Source organism: Notamacropus eugenii, chromosome X (genome assembly GCF_028372415.1).
Source record: "Notamacropus eugenii isolate mMacEug1 chromosome X, mMacEug1.pri_v2, whole genome shotgun sequence".
In the NCBI taxonomy this organism is placed as follows: domain Eukaryota; kingdom Metazoa; phylum Chordata; class Mammalia; order Diprotodontia; family Macropodidae; genus Notamacropus; species Notamacropus eugenii.
The window spans coordinates 29,992,537-30,015,157 of NC_092879.1; the positions used below are offsets into that span (position 1 = coordinate 29,992,537).

Consider the following 22,621-nt stretch of genomic DNA (forward strand, 5'->3'; position numbering starts at 1 on the left):
GAGGCAACATTCATTCAGTGAATAGGCTTCTTTAAGAAGTGAGTCAAGGGATTGCCCCTTTAATACAAAAAAGCCCCTCAAACTTGAAGGGTGAGACTCTCAGAGTTGCTAGCCAAAATTGAAATAGTTACTATTTACATTCACTCTGAGCGAGGAGGACCCCAAAATAACTATTTTGATGCTTTGGCAGGGACCTATTGCTGTTCAGTCCCTGAGATCCAGAGTGAAAATGTGGGGTGAGGAAGTAGGAGGAGTCAAGGATGACACTAAAATTGAGAACTTGGGTGACTAAGAAGTGTTGAACTTTCTAGATGTACGCAAAACTCTCAAGTGGGCCCAAACCAAATTGAAATGTAACTGGAAAATCTTTAACAAAATGAATCAAAATACAATATGATATACATTGTGTTCGTCCTTCGTTGCCGAAGAAGACCATGCCATCAGAGAAATGATGACATGACTTGCACTTGACTTTGTTTTGAGTGAGGGAGAGCTGTGCAGGTCACCAGCCTCACTTCTCCTCCTGAGCCATCTGGGTCCAGTGACCTGCTATTCCTCAGGATGTCTGGAGATGACCCAGGATGCATTGGGAGACCTTGGGCCCTTTAGGCCAAGGTCTCTGCAGGCACTCACTTAGGGTGAGGCAACGCCCATTCATTGAATAGGCCTGTTTAAGAAGTAGCCAGGGCATGGCCCCTTTAATGAGGCCAAGAAAAACAAAGACATCAGGCTGGGTGGGAAACAGCAACAGTTACTACTGATAGATTATCAATTATCAATAATGATATAGATAGTGTTAAACCTTGACAGTTTACCTCCCCATGAGGGCTGATTTCCTAGATGATGGTGGCAAGGTTTAGTTTTTGAGAAAGGAATATAGCGAGTAACCCCCAAGGTAACTAGGTAGCTTTGAGCCACCAAAATTTACCTTGAATAGGATCATAGGTTGGATGCTGGAAAGGACCTCAGATCCCTTCTAGTCCAAATCTCCATTTTACAGATGAGGAAAATGAGGAGATGATTTGTCCAGACTCACATAGCTAGTAAGCATCAGAGGAAGGACTCAAACCCAAGCCTGCCTGTCTCCAAGCTCAGTTATTCTAAGCACTACACCATATTGCCTTGACTTTCCTAAAGTCTAAGGTACAAATTAGAACATGCTGGCAGTTCCCCTCTTAATCTGTCACAAGCTAAGATGGCTTGACCACCACATCTCCCCACCCCACATTCCCATGGTTTCTTCTTTACTAGTCATCTCCTCTTTGGTTGGCATCACAGTTGCCCTCACTGATTTCTTTACCTTCCAAACTCAGAACAGTAGGGCTACCAGTGAATAGCCTCAGTCCACCTCCTCATTTTTCAGAGGAAGAAACTCTTCTGAAACTTCCAAAGAGTTGACCACTTGCCCAACACTGTCAGTGGCAGAGGGAAGATTCGAACCCAGATTGACCTCTCTATTCAGGGCACCCTCTACTGTTATGCTACCTTGGAAAAGGTGAAATTCTCATGAAAGTAAGTCAAGAATTGATAAGTGGTTTAGCTTTTGTCACCTTGAAGCTCCCACATCATTCTAATACAAGTGGTGGTCATATACTATCCACTTCTGTCCATAACAGTGACCCCTGGGAATAGCCTTGGCAAGGCCAGCTCTTCATTTATTCAAAAGGCTCTGGCAATAGGCCAGTTTCTTACCACACTGGGAATATCATGCCTGATTCTGGGCTCCACATTTTGGGAGGACGTTGGCAAACTAGTGCCTATTCAGAGGACCACAATGGTGCCAGAGCTGGATCTATTGATATACAACTTCCCAAACTAGAGTGCTAGACTTGAATTCAGTAATCTTGCCTCTGATAATTCCTAGCCATGTGACTCAAGACAGGTCATTTAGCCACAGCCTCAGTTTCCACAAAATAGGGATAATACTACACAGCATCATTCTGAGAAGAAAATGAGAAAATGCATGTAAAGCACTTTGGAACCCTTAAGAGTCATAGAAATGGCAGTATTCATTGAACAAGCTTGGGGCTTTCACTAGGAGCCTGGATAATTTAGTGGGCATTACAATTACTGTCTGCCAATATTTGCAGGGCTTTCACAACGAAGAAGAATTGTGCTTTTTCTCTTTAGCCCCTGAGGGTACAATGAGGATTTGTGGGTGGAAGTTATAGGGAGGGCAATTTGTCTCACTATAAGGAAGAGCTTCCTACCAATCGGAGCTCTGACTGCCTCAGGTGGTAGTGAGCTCCCTGTCACAGGAGGGCTTTAAGGAGAGGCAGAATAATTCCTTGCCAGGTTTTCCACTTCAGGTAGGGGTTGGAATAGATGGCCTGGTGTGATTTCCCTTCCTTCACTTCTTCCCCTTCTCAGGCTCTCTTACCAGGAAGTGGTGAGCTTGGCCAGTTGGTGACATCAACACTGCCCTTTCCCACTGATCTTTAGCACTTTGGAATTCTCACTGCTTTCTCCTGAAAGGAAATGGGTCTGTCTTGCAGGAGGAGGAATAGGAGATTAGCTATGAGGAAGCTCAGATTCTCTCAAGAGAGAGAGAGAGACAGAGACAGAGAGAGAAAGAGCTTTCAATATGAGGATGGATTTTCATCTGGCTGGGGGATTTTTAATGGTGGTTCTGCCTGAAGTCTAGGTATGGCCTTGGCGACCTCTCAAAGTCTGTTTCCTGCCCGAACAGCCTGCAGTTTCAAGGTTCTCCTCATCAGAGGTCTAGAGGAAAAACAGTTTTAATACAAAATCCATCTGCCCCTTTGCACCTTGCCCTCCTCCTCTTCACATGTAGGGGCTTCCTGGGCTGGGACTTTCAGACACATGATTGAGCTCTGATGACTTTCCTGTAAGATAAAAGCACTGAATGAATGAATGAATGAATGAATGAATGAATGAAAGAATGAACGAATACGTGATGGGCTGGGCTGGGACTTTCAGACACATGGTTGAGCTCTAATGACTTTTCCTACAAGAAAAAGCACTGAATAAATGAAGGAAGGAAGGAAGGGAGAAAAGAAGGAAGGAAGAAACGAATAAGTGATGGTCTGGGCTGGGACTTTTAGACACATGGGTGAGTTCTAATGACATTTCCCTCAAGAAAAAGCACTGAATAAATGAATGAATGAATGAATGAATGAATGAACAAATAAGTGATGGGCTGGGCTGGGACTTTCAGACACATGGTTGAGCTCTAATGACTTTTTTCACAAGAAAAAGCACTGAATAAATGAAGGAAGGAAGGAAAAAAGGAAGGAAGGAAGGAAGGAAGGAAGGAAGGAAGGAAGGAAGGAAGGAAGGAAGGAAGGAAGGAAGGAAGGAGTAAGTGATGGGCTGGGCTGGGACTTTCAGAAACATGCTTGAGCTCTGACGACTTTCCTGCAAGAAGCAGCACTGAATGAATGAATGAATAAATGAATGAGTGGTAAGCCCTTCCCTTATATATGGCAAAGTGGATTGGGCCTTAGTGGATTGGCCCTGGAGTCTGGAAAACCTGAGCACAAACCTCACCTCCTAGCTTGGTGACTCAGGGAAGTCACTTAACATCTCTCAGACTATTTCCTCTTCTGTAAAATGGGGATAATAATAGCAGCTATTTCCCAAGGTTCTTGTAAAGAGCAAATGAGTTAGCATATGCAAAACATTTAGCAAACCTAAAAGTATGTGCTTTTATGTGCTAGCTAGGATTATGTGGCAGGCACAGTGCTAAACATGAAGGGGGGAGGGGAGTACAAATTCAAGCAAGTCAAACAGCACCTTCCCTTAAGGAGCTGAAATTCCAATGGGGAAGACCACACATATAGCACAGTGACGGCGAGGAAGGGATGTTTTGGTCTGGGAGTTCACAGGGATGGTGAAAGGAACAATAGGGCAATGCATTGGAATGTCCTTTCCAGAGGCCATCACAGTGGTGATCTGATTATTGTTCTCCGGGGGAAGTGGGGGAGGTTCCGGGTACCTGTGTACCCCCACAGGGGTGGCTGGATGGTAAGGTCTGGGGCAAACTAGTGATGATGAATTCTCACAAATCCAGACAGTATAGACCCAGGGTGGGGGAGCTAGAGGATTGAGCAGTGTACAGAGGGGGTGGAGCAGCAGCTAGTTAGCAAGGCAGGAAGAAGACAACGGAGCTACGTTAGGAGCAATTTCAGGGGTGCCTCGATGTCAGGAATTCCTAAGGCTTAACCCTGTCTTGGCTGTAGGGACAGAAGAGCTGACAAATTTGTTTGGATGAGTGGATGAGTCTCTAGATCTCCCTGGATCTGTTTCATTCTCTGTGGAATCTCTGATGCTCCTTCCAATTCTACCAATTTGATGAGTCTTTCATTTCTAATATTTTCCTAATTTCAAATTAGTGTGAGTGCTGCAGGGAAGAAAAATGTTGGAACTGACCTTGTCACTTAGACAAAAAAAGACAGAGGGAATGAGAAAGAAAGCCAAGTTTGATCAGCACTTTTCAATCCAACAGTTTAAAAAAAAAAAGAAGAAGAAGAAGAAGAAGAAATTAAAAGTATAGCTCTGACAGGAGCCTAGACAGGTCATCTAGTTCATTTACCTGATTTCAAACCTTCTGAGAAAGATAAAATCTTATGAAGATTTTCCCACACTTCCTGTAGTAGTAAATATTTCCCAGTGTATCACATAACCCAAACAGTTGGTCAATTCTCCCTAATGTCTAAATCCTTCTCTACTGCAGTTAAATGAATAATTGGTTATTGGACTCATCCAAGTTCCCAACAGGACATTACCGCCCTATTGAATTAAGTTACATAGTCCTACTGCCAAAGAGGGAATGCGGCTGGTTCTGGAGACCAGCCAGGCAACAGTTTGGCCAACTCTGCATACAACATAACTCGAGAAATACTATGAAATAGAACAGGTTCCATAGGGGTTTAGCTGTATTTTTTTCTTGAACTCTTTAAGACTCTACTTGGGTTCCAGATTCAATATGCTCTTCATTGCCTTAGCCCCCATCCCCCAGGAAATTCCCTCCATGTTGATATTAACAAATCACCTGCACTTCACATCAGAGTAAAGAAAAACAGTTTAACTGAATCGGGGAAAAGCACATTTGCATCAAGTAGCAGTATGTATCTGGAGCACAAAAATGCAACAGATACCACTACCTCCCAAGGTCAAAATTTTCTTCTTCCTGCCTCCTCCTTGGCACTGAAATGACCAGGGCACCCTCTGTTCAGGGTCATGCAGTCAAGTTACTGTCTAAGAGTCATTCTCCATCTAGGAGAAATAGATGAGGGAGGAAAGGGACATCACCAAGGAACATTGGTGTCTGCACAATCTGAAAGTCACTGTTCAACTACAAAGGAATGCTGTTCCCATGCAGGATGTGGGGTCTGTAAGAGTTCGGAACACAATGAGTCCACAAGCTAGGCAGGAGTGATGAAATCTCCAAGAACCATCTGAGTGCTCAACATCTGAGTTTAGCAGGAGAGGCAGTAAAAAAAAAAATCTCAAAGCCTCTAAAATCCCTGGTAGGACATCGTACACCATCCTATTTGTCTCCCCTCTTCTCCCCCTTCCCTCCTTTCCTGTCTTCTTCCCAGTGTTCATTTTTTAAATTCCCATGACTATGTGTATCAGCATGCCTCCAATAACAGTCCACATCCCCCAGGCACTAGGCATCCTGGGAAGAAAGGGCAAATGAAGCTATATTAAAGTGTCAAGATACAGGCAAAGTACAGGAACACCCCTCTTTGCATTGTGTTTCATCAGTCCTCTGACTGGGTAAGAGACCCATGGAAAATTACTGAAAGTTTACCTATTTTTTCAGTCTTTTCAAAGAACTAGTTTGGTTTAACATTTCTCTAATCTCTTTTCCATTTTATCTGTTCCTCCTCTAATTATCAGGATTTTCTCTTCTGTGTTTATTTTGAATTTTTTCATATTGATTTCCTAGTTTTTTTAATTGTCTTTCCCTTAATCTTCCCCCTTTCTCTTTTGTTAATATACTTTCAGCGTTAAAAATTCGTTCTTTACAGACCACTTTAGCTGCCTCCCAGAAATTTCATATGGTCTCATGATTTATCATTCCCTTTCACATATCTGTTCTTTAACTCACTCATCATTCACAGTGTCACTCCATTTAGGTCTGTATCTTTTCCTTGTGTTGCTATTAATTAGTATTAATTGTTATTTTATTGCATTATGGTCTGTAATGGATTGCTGAGTATTTCAGCTTTCTTAAATTTACTTCTAATTTCTTGGTGCCCTCACACAAGGTTTATTTCTATAAGGGTACAAGTCGGTGCTGAGAAATATGCATATTTTTCATGATCCATTCAATTCCATTTTTTTTCTTTCTGATGATCTTTCTGTCAGACTTCTCTAGCTCAGTAATGGGCACCATATTCAACAAGTATTTCCCAAGTACCTACTATGTTCAAGGTACTGGAAGCATAAAGACAAAATTAAAGCAAAGTCCTGCTTTCAAAGAGTTTACATTCTTGTAGGGAAATGTAGTGTGTATATAGAAAAGTAACTTCAATACAATTCAAGTGGGGAGATCAATCAGTGGTCCAAGTCAAGGTTCATGTTGGAGACTAGGGAGCAATCCAGTTGGATACATAGAGGATAGCTAGATTAAGGGGGCTTTAAAAGCAGGCAAAGAAATTTAAAGCTTTATATAGTAGGCACTGTGGAGCCATTGTAAGTTTTCAGGTGGAGAGGCAACAGTCTGAAAGTATTTTAAGAAGATGTAGCTGTCAGTGGTACACAGGGGATTGGATGAGGGAGAAGCTGAAGGCAGAGAGGTCAACTAGGAGGTTGTTGTGGTAATTCAGGCAGGGAGCCATGAGTGTTTGGTCTAGGGCAATAGAAATGGGAAGAGGGGAAAGAGTCGATCTGAGACACACTTTAGAGGCACAGTTGAAAGAACTTTAGGTATGTATTGGACAGCAGCACTGAAAGGAAGGGATGGTTCCCAAGTTTTTGATCCTGAGTTACTAAGAAAATGGTGATATCACTGACAGAGTTAAGAAAGTTAGGACCCGGAAATTCCTTAGGGTTGAGGAGGAAATGACAGTTACCATTTGAACTGACGATAGGGCATTCACATGCAAATGTCCAGTTGACATTTAGAGATACAGGAGGAGCTACAGAGAGATCAGGCTTAAAGATATAGGTTATGGAGTCATTGTCACAAAGGTGCCAGAGAAAGCCATATGAATCACTAAGCCCTCTGAAACAGAGTAGAGAGAGAAGATGCCTAACTCTGGAGATGGGCATGGAGAAGTATGAGCAACAGTCCTCACACTTGAAGGGCTTACGTTTCTAATCAAACTTCATTTTACAATTCCTGGCATTCTTCATAAACTCCTGAAGCTTAGATTGGAGAAACAGATTGAAGTATAGCAGAAATGCCAGTATCTAGAACTTTCCAACTGATAAGTGATGTGCAAAGTAGATTCTAATGTGTAATGCAGTCAGAGTCTAAAATGCAAACACCTCTCTGTTTACCATTCTTTTAATCCAGTTTATCAACAGTTTAAGGCAACAGACCCATAGAAACCTCATTCCAGGGTATTGAAGGAGCTAGGTAGATGCTACTACTGAACCACCACATCTGCCTGTGTGACCTTCAGCCAAGTCATAAAAGTCCATAAAATGAAGAGTGGGTGTGGAAGGGGGACTAGATCCAGTTCTCAAGTCAGATCATCCTCTGGTTTCCTGAACTAGGAGAGTAGCCATGTGAGTGGAGATAAGATGACAAATGTGATTTTTTTTTCTGGAGGTAGAATTGTTAAGATTTGGCAAAGGAGAAGGAAGAGCTGAGGATGATTGGCTGACCAGAAGGATGGTGATGTCCTCAACAAGAATGGGGAAGTCATGAAGAAGACAGGTTTGAAGGCGGACAATAAAGAATTTCATTTATATGTGGTGAGTTTGAGAGATAACTATGGCACAGCCAGGGGATGTTTCTAACAAACAGTGGGTGATGATGCAGTCCTATAGCTTAGCAATCATCCCCAGGAGGGCACCAGGAGGGTGAAGAGCCTACAGTTCATGCCATAGGAGAAGGGCACCAGGATGTGAAGAGCCTATAGCTCCTGCCATAGGAGGACCATTTGAAGGAAATGGCCATGTTTAACTTAGAGAAGACTTAGGAAAATAAAAGAACTATCTTCAAATATTTGAAGGGCTATCATGTGAAAATGGAATTGGTTCTGTTTCACTTGACCCCAGAGGAAGAAATCAGGAGCAAGGCAGGAAAATCCCAAAGAAAGCAAACTTAGGCTTTGCCAAAGGAAAACCTTCTTAACAGGCAGAGATGAGATGGAATGTCTTGAGAGGTGGTAAGTTCCCCTCACTGGAAGCCCCTAAGCAAAGGCTGGATAACCAACCTGTCAGATATGTTGAAGAGAGAACTCTTTCTCATGAGTACATGGCCTCTGGAGTCTTTATGTCTCAGAGATCTTGTGATTCTGGGCTCATTCTCCTTGCCCAAATGGCGTTAAAGGCTGCGTGTTCACCTGTCGGTGGTTATGATGCTGAGTGTGTAACACTGGCTCCTTTCTTTTCCAGTTACCTTAAGTACTCTTGGCAGGAGCTGTTTAGAGATGTGGGAGGTCTTGCTTTTTACTGTTTGTTTTGCAAATCTGGATTTTTAGCACCAGATATCTACTCTCCCTTTCTCTCCCCATCTCTAGCCTTGCTTGCACCCCTCCATCAGCATCTAATGGAAGGATTTCTGAACCAATGAAAAGTCATCTCCACTATCACTCCTAAACTAATGGAAAACTTGTATGTCAGGGAAGGACAAATTGACTTAGTAGACTACCACCACTAGACTAAACTCTATGGGGTTGAGACAATGTCTTCATCTTTTTAGCCCCTACAATGCTTAGAAAGGTTTCTTGCACCTAGTAGGTGCTCAGTACATTTTGATAAATGAATACAGTATAAGTATGCAGCACATTGAACAACCTTCCCTCTTGACAGATAATGCCTCCAGAAATGTTTGCCTTAGGTTCAAGGCACTTTGTGGATCGGACTCCACTCAAAACTTCAGCTCATTAGGCTCCCACTGATATGACTGTTTTGACGAGTTAGCCAAAAGAAAAAATTAGTTTAGAGTAAAGGCATTTCATAAAATTGCATTATCATTATCATCAAAAGTAACCATGGACCATTTCCCCCCTAAATCATGAGTATATTTTCCTGGTGGTACATGTACCACCAGTGAGAAGTGAAGACTTACCTAGGGAACATACATGAAGAGGCACATAGAATGAACATGTGTATCCAGTGCATATGTGTGAAGATACAAATATACATACACATGTGGCCAGGGAATACGTGATGAGAAGTTGTTCATTCCTCTAAAACTACAGGGCTGGTAATGGCATTACTCCTCATTGGCCTCACGTTGCATCTAGTTTCTCTCTGCTAGGCATGTAGTTTCTTCAGAGAGGTGCTCCTTGCTGGTCTCATGTGACCCCTGGACAGTACTCTGCTGGTCCTGTGGTTGTTACCCGTATTGGCTTTGCTGGACATGTGGTCATGAAGGCTCCCTCTGCTTCCTTTCCTCAGCTGAGATGCTACCTGTTTTCCATAAGAGGAAGACTGACTTCTGCAATCTTAGAGCACAGAAAGACTTGAACTTTAGCTGTCTTAGGGAGACAGGCATTTCACAAAGCAACATCAGTTGAGAGAAAACCCTCTATCTTTCTTTTCTTCCAATAAGATGAGCCTGTCAGTTCTCAGAACCTTGGCTATTGATTTTTTCCTTTGCAGAAGAAGACAATGATTGTCCCAAGGAACCAAACTCTTTTGGAACATATAGCAGGCAGTCAACTAATTGGCACGTACAGATATTAATTCACTTCTGACTTTCCCCTTCTTGCTCAACCAGGCAAGATCTCTGTTCTAAACCTCTATTTGACTTAGGGTTAGAAATTCACTGTATGTCCCTAACTCTCACTTAATTCCTTTCTGAATCATTTTAGAGGCTGAACTTCCAAAAAACAGTCAAGGCTGTCTGGGTCTGAGGCCCTGATGCCTCCCCTTTTCTCATCCCACAGATTTATTTTGATTTCATACAAATATAGGGGAGGGGGAGAAAGGCAAACAAGCAAAAAAACTCTAAGTGGAGCCTCTTTGAGACATCGCCCTCTAACATGATCCTCCCCCCCCCCAATTTTTGACTTTATTATGTATATGCATCTGGCAACGAGTGTCTCCAGGATTTGAGCTACCCTACAGATAATTAATGAAGTTATTCTGTATTCTGGATTAAAACAACTTACCCACATCAACGTTAAGTTCCTTTTGCTACCCAACAAGCAGCTAAAAACTATGTCTGATCATACTGATTTATGAAGTAGAGAAGGAAAGGACAGAGCAACTGTCCCCCAGTGTGAAATAGCACTAATGCATTTAATGGTAAACATCGGACAGGAGGATGGATGAAATCCCAAGTGAAGCAGCTGACCCTGGGTAATCTAATGCCTTATTGGATATGGGCTTGGCTTATATAATCAGAGAGTCTAGAGCATGGAAGACTAAGACCTTAGAGACCACTTAGCCTACTCCTCTCATTTCATGAATGGAGAAACCAAGACCAGGAGTGGTCAAATGATGACTGATTAGCTGCAGAACCTGGAATCAAGCTTAGGTCCCCTCTGGGTCTCTGAGGGGAAGAAGGGAAAGAAGCAAACTCTTTACAGCACATGAGAATGGGACAATTCATGATGGGCATACAGAGTGAGAACCTAAGAAGGGGGAAGAGATGAGAGTAACAGTGAGACATGCGTGGTGACAGTGCTATAGGTGTCATGGCAGCTAGGTGGGTGCAGTGGCTAGAGAGCAAGGCCTGTAATCTGGGAGACCTGAGTTCAAATATGGTCTCAGACACTTACTAGCTGTGTGACCCTGGGCAAGTCACTTCACCTTTGTCTATCTCGCTTTCCTTAACTGTACATGGGAGGGGGTGATAACAGCCCCTACCTCAGAGAGTTGTTGTGAGGATCAAAGGAGATAATATTTGTAAAAGCACTTTAGCACAGTGCCTGGCACATAGTAGGTGCTTAATAAATACTCGTTCTCTTCCCCATAGGGAAGTCTCTGGGTGCTTGGGCCACACCCTGTTGCTATCAATGGAAAGCTTTTGGCCTGGGTAGTCTGAGCCCCAAAACAGCCCCACCTTCAACAGACCAAGCTGGCAACATCTCCTCTCCCCCAGTGCTGAGTTCAGTGCTGGATGGCCAATGGCCTCTCATTCTAGTCCTGTCCTTCTGTCTCTGATGGAAGCCAATTGCTGTCTTTTCTCTGGGTCTTCATTTCCCCACCTGTAGAACCCTTCACTTGCTTCCTGTTTCATGGAAAGAGTTTTGGGCATGGCAGATCCTCAGATGAGAGGAAGCATTAGCTATGATAACCAAGGTTCTATAATCACCTTTAATGAGATGCCTGAAGGAAGTCATACATACACGAGGCCTTCAGCTGTTATGATGAACAAATTAATCACATCTCTGGTATGAACCTCACCACCCCCTCAGACACACTACCCTGCCCCTCAGCAACTATTTTAAACCAGCAAAGAAGAAAACAAAGACTTTCCCTTGATGAAATGTGCCGATGTCGATAAACTAACAATCTTTAGAAGGCTCTTCAGTTTTCCTGGCCATTAGCACAGGCTTTCCAATGCTTGTCACTGAATAAAGGAATCGCCTTCTTTGGGGGTTGGGAGAGCAACCTAGAACCAAAGGCCTAGAGCCTGGAAGTACCAACAGATAGGAAAGGAGGGAAGCAGAGTCCCAGCTATCCTCTCAGCCAGCTAGCACAAGTCCCCATGGAGGGAAGATGGAGGGTCCAGAGGAGAACCAGGGACTGCAGAGAGGAGGGAGTGTCTCTGTCCATATTCCCCAGAAGTGTTAGGCTGTTCAGGTTGGGAGGCCTAGTGTTCTGACAGGTGGGTGGAGCAGAGAGGAAGCAGACAGGGCCAGCTAGAGGAGAAGCTGTCAGAACCAGAGGCAAAATTCTCCCAAAGAGAAAATACAAGGAACTTCAAGGTTGCGGTTGAGCAAGTTAATATGAGTTTCCCTGAGCAAAAGGAGGGAGGAGGGAGGGAGAAAGAGAGATGGGAGAGAGGATAGGGGAAAGAGAGCAATACAGAGGTACAGAGACATCGAGGGAGGGAGAGGAAGAAAAACAGAGAGGGTGAGAGGGAAGGAGAAGGAAGCAGATAGACAAACAGATGTATAGACAAAGGGAGAGGAGGAGAGAGAGAGGAACAGAGGAAGGGTGGGAAGAAGACAGAGAGAGAGAGAGAGAGAGAGAGAGAGAGAGAGAGGCAGGTGGGCAGGCAAGCAGAGAGGCAAGAAGAGGAAGGAAAAAGACAGACAGAGAGGGAGGGAGAGTGAAGAAACAGAGACAGAGAGAGAGGAAGAGGGAGGAGCCTGACAGACAGATGGAGTCAGAGAGGGAAGGAGAGTAAGGAGACAGGCAGACAAATAGACAGACATACTGAAAAGCAGGCAGGCAAACAAGAGGGAAGAAAACAGAGAGAGGGATAAAGGAGAGAGACAGAGGCAGAGAGAGACAGAAAGGGGAGGGAGGGAGAGAGAGAGAGTGAGAGAAGGAAAAACAGAGAGAGGAGGGAGAGAGAGGAAGAAGGGGAGAGAGAGGAGAGGACAGAAGAGAGAGAGAGAGAGAGAGGAGCAAGACACAGGCAGAAAGGAAGGGAGGGTAAGGAGATGGACAGATGGACAGACAGACAAACAGAAAAGCAGGCAGGCAGGCAAACAAGACGGAAGGAGAGGAAGGAAACAGACTGAGAGAGGAAGAGGGAGGAGCCAGACAGAAACAGAGACAGAAAGGAAGGGAGGGTAAGAAGTCAGACAGACAAACAGAGGCAGTGAAAAGGGGAGAGAGAAGAGCCGGCCAGAGGCAGAGAGGAAAGGATGAAGAAAGGGAAAGGGAGGGGGAGAAAGAGGCTCATGCAGGGGAAGAGAATGGAAGGGCAGAAGATAAAAAAAGAAAGGCAGCACGAAATGAGCCGTGTTTGAGGGGAGGCTTAGAGGAACAAGAAGTTGGAAATCAGGACGTGTGGTCACTGCCCTTTCTCCTCCCAAGGTCACCTCCTGCTTTCAGACTTCAGTGTCCTTCCTTCCCCAGTATGGTCTTCCTCAGTATGGCTGTCAAACATCATTATTCCAATTCTACCCACTTCAAGATTCCCGAGCCAGCCCCCAGTCTTGGCTAGGTACCAGTAGTCACTGGAGCTGAGCAGGCTCCTGACCTAGGTACCCAGGGAGCCCATGCCACCCTCCCCAGTCACAGTCGTGAAGACGAGTGTGTGCCTTTAAGAACAATGAATCTTGACTCAAAATGCTCGTTTCATAGAAGCATAAGCTTCATAGTTCCAGCTGGAATGAACCCTAGAAACCGTTGTGTCTTCTTTCGCATACATTTCCTTAGTGAACCCTTCAGGGCTAGCTCGGAGTGGGTAGGGTTCGGGTTCAAAGTTGGCCCAATTATACCACTCTATCAACTTCTTGGCACTCTATCCAGCAGGGGCCCAGTGCCTGCTTGAGTTTGTGTGTTGGCGGGATGGGGTGGGGGCAGGAAGGCAGGAGGGGGACCTGAAAGTCATTCCAGGAGCCACGTGCTCTAGAAAATGCCTCCTGGGTTCTTCTCCTGGCAGCTCATCTCACCTTTTGTCTGGCCCCATTCTCCCAAGTCAGACGTTTGTACCTCTCCCATACTACTGTTTACTCCCTGGTAAGCCAAGGAAAATCATACATAGCTAATGCTATCTAGGGAGATAGGAGAGGTATGGTGGTAGAGTGGATAATCACTCAATCTCAGAGTCAGGAAGCCCTGGGTTCAAGACTCAGTTGTGTGTGGGCAAGTCAGTATAAGTTGCACAGAAGGTGCCACCCTGCATTGGTAGAGGGCGTTTCCCCATCGGGATTTCCCTATACCAGATAAAATCACAGGTCTGGTCCAAAAGAAAAGAAAATTGAGAGAGATACCCAAGTCTCAGGGCTTTTCAATAGCTCAGTGTTTGGCTCACCACACCCTAAAGGCCCTGAGCTTACAGATTCTTGTTTGGTTGCTGGCAGTGTGGTGGGCAAGAGGGGATGGAGGAGGGGGCGTTCGAGATGGCTAATTTAGGCCAACCTTGGGGCCTTTCAGGGTGTCCGCTCTGCGTGACTGTAGGACCTCAGTCAGAGACAGAAGACTGCTTGGGGGGGGGGGGGGGTGCTGAGAAGGTTTAAGCCCCAGCCCCGTCTGAACGTGCTCTTGGACAAACAAGCTTGAGGGAGAGCTGCGGAGGACAGCATGGAATGCTTTTGCCATCTAGTGGTGGGATAAACAATAGCATGTTACAGTGGAACACAAACCACCATCTCCTCCAACAGAAAGGGAACCCAAAAGACCACCATGTCCATCACCTCCGGAGACATCTTACCATTCCAGACGTATTCAGGGAATGAGCCAGATTCAGTGACTTTGAAAGGCAGAGAGATTAGGCTCTGGTGCAGCCTCCATTCCTCGTAGGCTTTTTTCTGAAACAAGTGAACAAAAACAGGTTCGGTTTCATGGTTTAGTAGAGAAAGAACAGCCTGATAATAGAGAATTAGCACAACCTGGTGTCACTGACTGACTGTGTGATCCTGGGGAGGTCTCAGGATCTACCCCCAGAAACCTTGCTAAGACCAGGTGCCCCTGCCCCTAAGAATTCTGTACACTGAGGAAATCCCAAGTCCAGATAGGAAGATAGATGGATAGACAGGCAGGCACACAGACAGACAGACAGACAGACAGACAGACAGACAGACAGACAGACAGATAGATAGATAGATAGATAGATAGATAGATAGATAGGTAGATGGATGGATGGATAGATAGAAATATAGATGGTTAGATAGAAATATAGATGGATAGTTGGAAATATGGATAGAGATAGAAATATAGATGAATAGATAAATAGAAATATAGATGGATAGATAGGAATATAAATGGATAGATAGGAATATAAATGGATAGATAGATAGATAGATAGATAGATAGATAGATAGATAGATAGATAGATAGACAGATAGACAGATAGACAGATGGAGTGCTCCACAGTCCTCCAAATCAAGTCCCATAAGCCCTGTCTTTTCTCCCCAGAATCTCTTTCATCATTCTCTCCCATCCCCATTTGGATCAGAGATTTAGAATGCAAGGGGTCTCAGAAGTCATATAGTCCACCAACTTGGGCCCAGGTGATATTTGAACCCTAACCTCCTGACTCCAAATCAAATGTTTCATTGTAATCTGCTTCTTTTCAGATACCAACTTTCAGTAACCCTTGTGTCAGAGCTTCTGCCTGACATAAAGGGCCCAGGTATATATACTTGGAGCCTCAGGGGGAAGAGGGCTATGAATAATTTGTCCTTTCAAATTTGGCACACACACCCCCAAGGGTGGCCATCAGTTGACTCCATCTCCTAGAGCTGCAGCCCTTCTCCCTTATGGCCTCAGGCACAGCCTAGTGCAGTGCCCCATCCCCACTCTTCCTTTCCCTCTTCCCCCTCCACCCCGGTTGTTTCTCCTCCTTAAGAAGGGCCTGAGCCCTCAAGGCTTACAGTTTTCTCAGAAAGCCTCTGAGCAAAGTGAAACCTTTTAGCTCTTAGGGTTCCAAGACTTACATGCTCTTGTTTAAGACTTTTAGCTCCTTAATATAGTGACTAAATTCAGAAGACCTGAGTTCGAATCCCACTTCTGTTGTTTATTTCCTATCCGACCTTAGACAAGTCACTTCTTGACTTCCTTGGGTCTCAGCTTTTATTGCAGTTGGCCTCTGGATCCTATCAATTCTAGCTAATGAGCTCATCTTCATAAAATTCTCATCACAGTGCTTGGCACACGACTGACGTTTAATAAATGCTTATTCCCTTTCCCTATGTGTGACCTTGACAAATCCTTCGTTTTCCTGGGCCTCAGTTTCTCCCTCTGTATAATGAAGGGGCTGAATGAAATAGCCTTTGAAGTCCCTTCCACCTCTAGGTCCCTCCCTGCTGTTAGGGATAAACTTCTAGACTCTTCAGAGAGTGCGCCAGCACTCAAGTGCATATATAAGACCTCCTCAGGGAAGTGATTTTGGTAAAAGTTCTCCAGGGCACCTATGGTTCCCATTTCAGATCAACTCCTGTTATCCCCATTCCAGTTTCCTTTCCTTCTCGATCCATGCCTCCCTTCCTGTTACCTTGGGGCTTGGAAAAAGTCAGTCAGACTCTCTCCTCCCCTACCTTCCCCTCCCCATAAAACACCTGAGCTATGGTTACTGAGTTTCCATGACCCCCTCAGCTGAGCACACTACCCTGCCTCAGAGCTGCCACAAAACATGGACCCAGAAATTCCCTCAGGAACTCAAGGGAGCCAGAGGTCCAGTCCTGAGGCAACCTCTTGCTGGCTTACCAGTTAGCTAGGCGACTGATAGGACTCAGAACTGAAGGTCTCAGATATAGGATGTTCCAGAGAAGGGACAGGGTGGAGAGGGGGGGTAGGTACCCGGTAGAAGGAAGGGCATATGACAAAAACTTAACTTAAGGCTTGTCAAAAAGAGAAAAACCAAAGATCTAAAGGGCTAAAGAATTAAGAGGATTAAAAAAGGCTGGAGAGGGGAAGGAGTAAGAATTGAATTAACATTCCATGGGCTAAAACACACCCACCTTAGCTCATAACGGAATCAATATGTTTTTCTGAGTGGGGGAGGGACCTCAGCAAGAAGTTGCTTGGGCAAGGAAAAGGAAAAAAAAATGGCAAGAAACAGGAGATGTGTGCCTGGCCAGCCTGGCTTGGAGAAGAAAGAGGGAAGTGTTCTCTTTAGTGTATGGACCTAACAGGGATACGGCCTGGGGAGGTTAGGGTCAGAACAGTCAAGAACAGTCATGACCTAGGCTGAGAGGGCACAGGAGGAGGTGGTATTGTCCCAGGTAGGGGGATGAAAGAAAAGGGCACTGAAAAACATTCACGAGAAGAAGTGTGTCCATGTATGTACATGTATGAGAATGTATGTATGTGAGTATGTGTACATATGTGTGTGTGTGGTGCATGTGTGCATATGTGTGCGTGTATGTGTGTATATGGAAGGGGGAAAGAAAAACATCAGATTAAGTCTCATCCCTACCAGATGTCCTTCCTTCCTCAGTTGTTGTTTGCTAAAATCTGGATTGCTTTGCATACGGCCAAGTCCAAGCTCCCCTTGGTTGTCTTGGTAACTGTCTTACTGCTCCTCTGTATCATTGCCTTGGTTCCTTCTTAGTTCATCTTGGGCTCATTTTTCTGGCTCTTACTGCATTCTTGTGCTCTTTCTTGTGGCTATCTCTCCCTTGGCGTCCTCCTGAAGGGATCTAGGCCAATTCCTACATCGGTATCTAGTGATATTTGTGGAATCCTACTCCAGGAGATGCTCTGATGGTTCAAAGTAGTTCTGGATTGGGGCCTTTGGTCCCTGAGAAATTGATCAAGAGTCCTCTCTGGGCAGCTAGTTGGTACCTTGGCTAGAATGTTGGAGTCAGGAAGCCCCTGAGACCTCAAACACTTCCCAGCTGTGTGACTCTGGGCAAGTCAACCTGGTTGTCCTCACTTTCTTTGAGGGTATATTGGGGATAATAATAGCACTTACCTCCCAGAGTTGTTGTGAGAATCCAATGTAAAACACTTTGCAAAGCCTAAAGCACTGTAGAAATATTATTCTTATTCCCTTTGGCACTTTCATATAAGGTACAACATTATGGCCCCATAGTTTGGCTGCCAAGTCCACATCAATCAATCAGCAGGCATTTATTAAGCCTCTAGAGATAGTTCTAGCTTTATGTGAGTGGACCCTTCTAAAGACTTCTAGACAAAGTAATTTTTACACCTAATGACATGGGGAAGGGAGGGAGGCAGGAAGGAGGCCTCCCATGCTATGGAGGAAGGGAGAAGTCAGAGCAGGAGGAGAAACATGGCAGAGAGGCTGGGTCAGTCAGGTGGGGGCCTGGCAGGAACCGAGAGGGGCAGACATGTGGAGGCTGGACACTGATGCAGACAGGAGATGATGGGGCATGCAGGTGTTGGGGTCATACACTCAGTACTGGAGCCCAGAAGGAGGAGCCAGACATACCTGGGGGTGCAGGCAGAGTAGGGCAAAGGTCTCCTCTTTCAGCAAGAGGTCCCCAGCCAAGCCCCCATCACCAATGGCTGTCTCTTCTGCTATCAATTACAGGTGATTTTTAAGCAAAGCTTCTTAAACTTTTTCCACTCATGACACCTTCAGCACTTCTTAAGTATTGAGAGTAATTTTTTTTTTTAGATTTTTTTTTTCTTGGTTCGAGGGTGGGAGGCCACAGGGCACTAAGCCAATGGACAGGAGCAGAGAGAAAGAGCACAGTTCTTTTGGAATGTAGGTTTCTTTCAGAATTCTTGATGAAAAGTTGAAGTGTTGTAATTTGAATTTACATAAAACAAGAACTGTCTTACTATGCTCCATGCACTGTGCAAGACCCTGGATATGCCAAGACAAAAACCAGAAAGAACCCCTGCCTTCAAGAAGCTTACTCTATTGGGAAGAGAGGCAGGGAACATATAACACGTACATTGCTAGATAAATACAAAATAACACCTAAAAATTTCAGAAAGGAGGGGGTACTGGCAAATGGGAAAATGAGGAAAGAAGTCATCTAGGAGATAGAATCTGACCTGAGCTTTGAAGGAAGCTAGGGATTCCTACAGGAGGAAGTGAGGAAGAAGAGCATTCCAGGTATGGAGAACAGCCTGTGCAAAGATAAGGAGGTGGGAAATGGAATGTGTTGCATACCGGAAGATAGCCAATTGGTTTGACTGGAACAGGGAGTCCTTGAATGGGAGTAATGGAAAATAAACTAGGAAAGGTATGTGAGAATCAGATTGGGAGCTAGGCTGAGGATTTTGTACTGTATCTTAGGGATAAAAGGAGGTCATTACCTATTTTTTGAGTAGGAGGGTGGGAGTTAGGGGGCAAGGTGAGGTTTGTGACTTAGGAATATAAGTTTGGGGGCAGCTAGGTGGCACAGTGGATAGAATACCAGTCCTGGGGTCAGGAAGACTTGAGTTCAGATCTGAGCCCAGATCTGATTGCCTCCAAAGGGAAAAAAAAAGGAGTATCATTTTGGCAGCTCTTTGGAGAATGGATTGAAGAGGTACCCTTATGGCTATCTAGTCCACCATCCCTCAGGAAACTGAGTCCCAGGGAAGTAAAGTCATTGGAAAAACTGAAAATAAGGAGATTAATTAAAAGACTAATCAATAGTCAGAGGCTATAAGAGTGGAGAGAAGGGTATAGATGTCAGAGACACTGTGGTATTGGAATAGATAAGACTTGGCAGCAGATTGAATGTGGGACTGAGGGAAAGAGGAATCAGGATTGCATAGTGAAAAACCTGAGTATAGCCTCAAATAGAACTGGGGAAGTTTGGCAGAGGGGTGGTTTGGGTTGTATTGAGTTTCAATTACATATTGAGATACCTATCCCACAGGTAGATGGCCTAGAAGTGACTAATAAGAAAACTGACCTTGCTCAATAAGGCAGCTAGGTGATGCTGTAGTAGACAGAGCATTGGGCCTGGAGTCAGGAAGACCTGAGTTCAAATTTGACCTCAGACATTTAGTAGCTGTGTGACCCTGGGTAAGTCACTTCACCCTGTTTACCTCAGTTTCCTCATCTGTAAAATATAGACAGGAACAGGTGGTGCAGTGAATAGAGTGCCTGTTTTGGAGTCAGGAAAACTCATCTTCCTGAGTTCAAATCTAGCCTCAGGTACTTACTAGCTGCCTCAGTTTCCTTAACTGTAACATGGGGATAATACTAGCACCTACCTCTCAGGGCTATTGTGAAGATGAAATGACATGATATTTGTAAAAAAAACCAGCATAGTGCCTGGTATACAGTAGGCACTATGTAAATGCTTCTTCCATCCATCTGTGGTGCTTGATGTACATAGTAAGTGCTTAATAAATACTTATTCCTTTAACTACCAATCTGCCAAGTATTGAGATCAAGTGAAATACAAATCAGAGAAGGGGAAGGAGGAGGTAAATAAGGATTCCTATAGTACCTACTATGTGCCAGGCACTGCTAAGTACTTTTTTGCAAATCTCCTTTGATCCTCACAACTCTGTGAGGTAGGTGCTAGGAGGTTCCCATGTTACAACTCAATTGCTGGGAATGTGAAGAGAAACATGAAAATGAAACATGTCTGTCTTTCAAGGAGCACATTTTCCTAAGGAGAGAAGACACAGACACAGATTAGTATATACAGGAAAACTACACAACAAGTACCTAGTAGTTCAGGGGATGGAAATCAGGAAAGGCTTCCTATAAGAGGTAATGCTCAAAGGACATAAGGATTTCAAGAAGCAGGGGTGACATACCTTATAGGCATGAAAGATGGCCAGGCCCAAGGAAGGAGGCAGAGCGTCATCTATGGGGAACCCAGAGAAGGACAGTTTGGCATGATCATCCAAGAGAATAAGGTAAACAAAGGCTGGAAAGGTAGAATGGGGCCAAGGTGAGCGGAGCTGACCTCCTCATCCCAAGAGCATGCATCCAGAGCAGGGGTGGGGAACCTGCAGGCTTCAAGGCCACATGTGGCCCTCTAGGTCCTCAAAGGAAGCACTTGAGGACGTAGAGGGCATTTGTTCTGTGATGTTTGGATTCTAGTAAATGGCAGCACTTGAGGACCTAGAGGAGATTTGTTCTGTGAAGTTTGGATTCCCTCAAATGGCCACATTTGAGAACTTAAAAGGCCACCCATGGCCTCGAGGCCACAGGTTCTCCATCCCTCTTAGAGCATAGTGAAAGAGACAAATCAGCAAATAGATGCGCTTTTCCCAAGGCAAGTACTTCAGAACTGGTTCTGCTTGAGAGTGTAATAGCGTACTGGCCAATGAGGACCCAGCCATGAGAACGTAAGACCCAAGTGGACATTTGGGGAGCTATGATGCCATAGAATGGAAGAGCCCAGCTTTCTATTCTGTGGTTGCTTTCTGTTCTCTCACTGGGTGGTGAAGAAAAACCTTGAATGGGCTACTGAGCCAAAAGAGAATGTGCACAGCTTGATTTTCTCTTGCAAGAACCACCCTGAGCCTCTCAGTGGAGGAGACCACTCAGATTCTACATGGTCTATGCCAGGGCTTCTTAAACTTTTTCCACTTGTGACCCCTTTTTGAGTTTTGACAGCATTCATTGGTGTTGTATGGCATTGTGCAGGGCAAAGTGCGCATGCTGCGTGTTCAGAACCAAGGCCATGGTGAAGTTATGAGATGCAACACAGGCAAGTGCCACCAGAAACATCTCGGATTCACTGCGCATTTGATTTTTAATTAAGTTTTGGTCATTATGGGTTCAGAAACTTTTTACTGCTGCCAAATTTTTCACAATTCCATATGGGGTCACGACCCACAGTTTAAGAAATCTGGCCTAGATTATATGATACTTATGCTGCTTCTGTCCCTTTTGTGTCTGTTCTGTCTTGTTTTTAGCTATGGGAGGATTGAAGATGAGCCAGCCTTATGATCTTCTGAAAGGCAGAAGAACCAGTGGAGCTTGCCATAAGTTGTGGATTTATTATACAACCCTGAGGAGCAACCTCCTTGAGCCAGGCAAACTATAGGTTTATCTGGCAGCAGGGACACCACGACCTGAAAGCAAGTGAGCCACCCCATCCATCAGCTACACAACAACCAGATGTGAATTTGTTGGGGCAACCATTTTAAGTTTAAACCCACTTTCCTAGGGATCAAGATGAAGGCATGCCAGAGATGAGAGGGATCTGTCTGGCTTGTTCACATTCTCTCTTCTTGGTAAATATCCTTTTATAAATGCTAATAGATGGGAATTAATTAAATTTCTAGTGGGGTGATAATCACTGAGTCGATCAGGGATATAGGGGAGATGCTGACTGTAATGGGTAATTGATATTGGGGAGAATATGTGATGGGGCTCAAGTTTAGAGAATTTGACAAAGTCCTATCACCCCTTAGAGTTACCTGTAGAACTCAGAAGCAGAGATGTGATCAGCCACATTCTGGACACCTGATCTCCCAGTGGGATTGGGAGGCAGAGCATTCACACCTTTCTAAACATCATAGATATAGGGAAATGCAAAATCATCACAATTCCTTCACTAGCGAGTAAGGGTAGACATTGAGAGGTCCCAGGAAGAGATGGGGGATTGAAGGTCCTCCCTTCTCTGAGTACCATAAGGAGCCTGCCAGTCCTCTGGCAATTCTGGTCAGCGAGGTGGGGCAACAGAATGAGCATGAAACTGGTCCGGGACTTTGTCTTTCTCATTGACAAGGGTGGGTTTAGTAGTGGGCAGCTAATGGATAGAGTGCCTGTCTTGGAGTCAAAAAGACTCATCTTCCTGAGTTCAAATCTGGCCTCAGAGACTTACCAGCTGTGTGATCCTGGGCAAGTCACTTCACCCAGTTTGCCTGAGTTTCCTCATTTGTAAAATAAAGCTAGGGACAACTAGGTAGAGAAGTGGATAGAGGGTCTGTCCTGGAGTCAGGAAGACCCATCTTCCTGAGTTCACATCTGGTTTTGGACGTTTGCTAGCTATGTGACCTTGGACACATCACTTAAGTC

At 44.7% G+C, this 22,621-nt stretch overlaps 1 long non-coding RNA gene and 1 pseudogene across 4 annotated transcripts in view; one reads left to right on the forward strand and one right to left on the reverse strand.

The window, feature by feature from the left end:
- LOC140515963 (N-lysine methyltransferase KMT5A pseudogene) overlaps positions 1–22,621 on the forward strand; it is a 137,325-nt pseudogene that overhangs the window by 105,151 nt on the left and 9,553 nt on the right.
- Positions 1–22,621, reverse strand: part of LOC140515964 (uncharacterized) — a 105,252-nt gene that overhangs the window by 75,640 nt on the left and 6,991 nt on the right. For all 4 annotated transcript variants that reach the window (XR_011971222.1, XR_011971223.1, XR_011971221.1 and 1 more), the window contains exon 2: positions 14,435–14,531. This is a non-coding gene — a long non-coding RNA (uncharacterized lncRNA). The remainder of the gene's footprint in view (positions 1–14,434; positions 14,532–22,621) is intronic.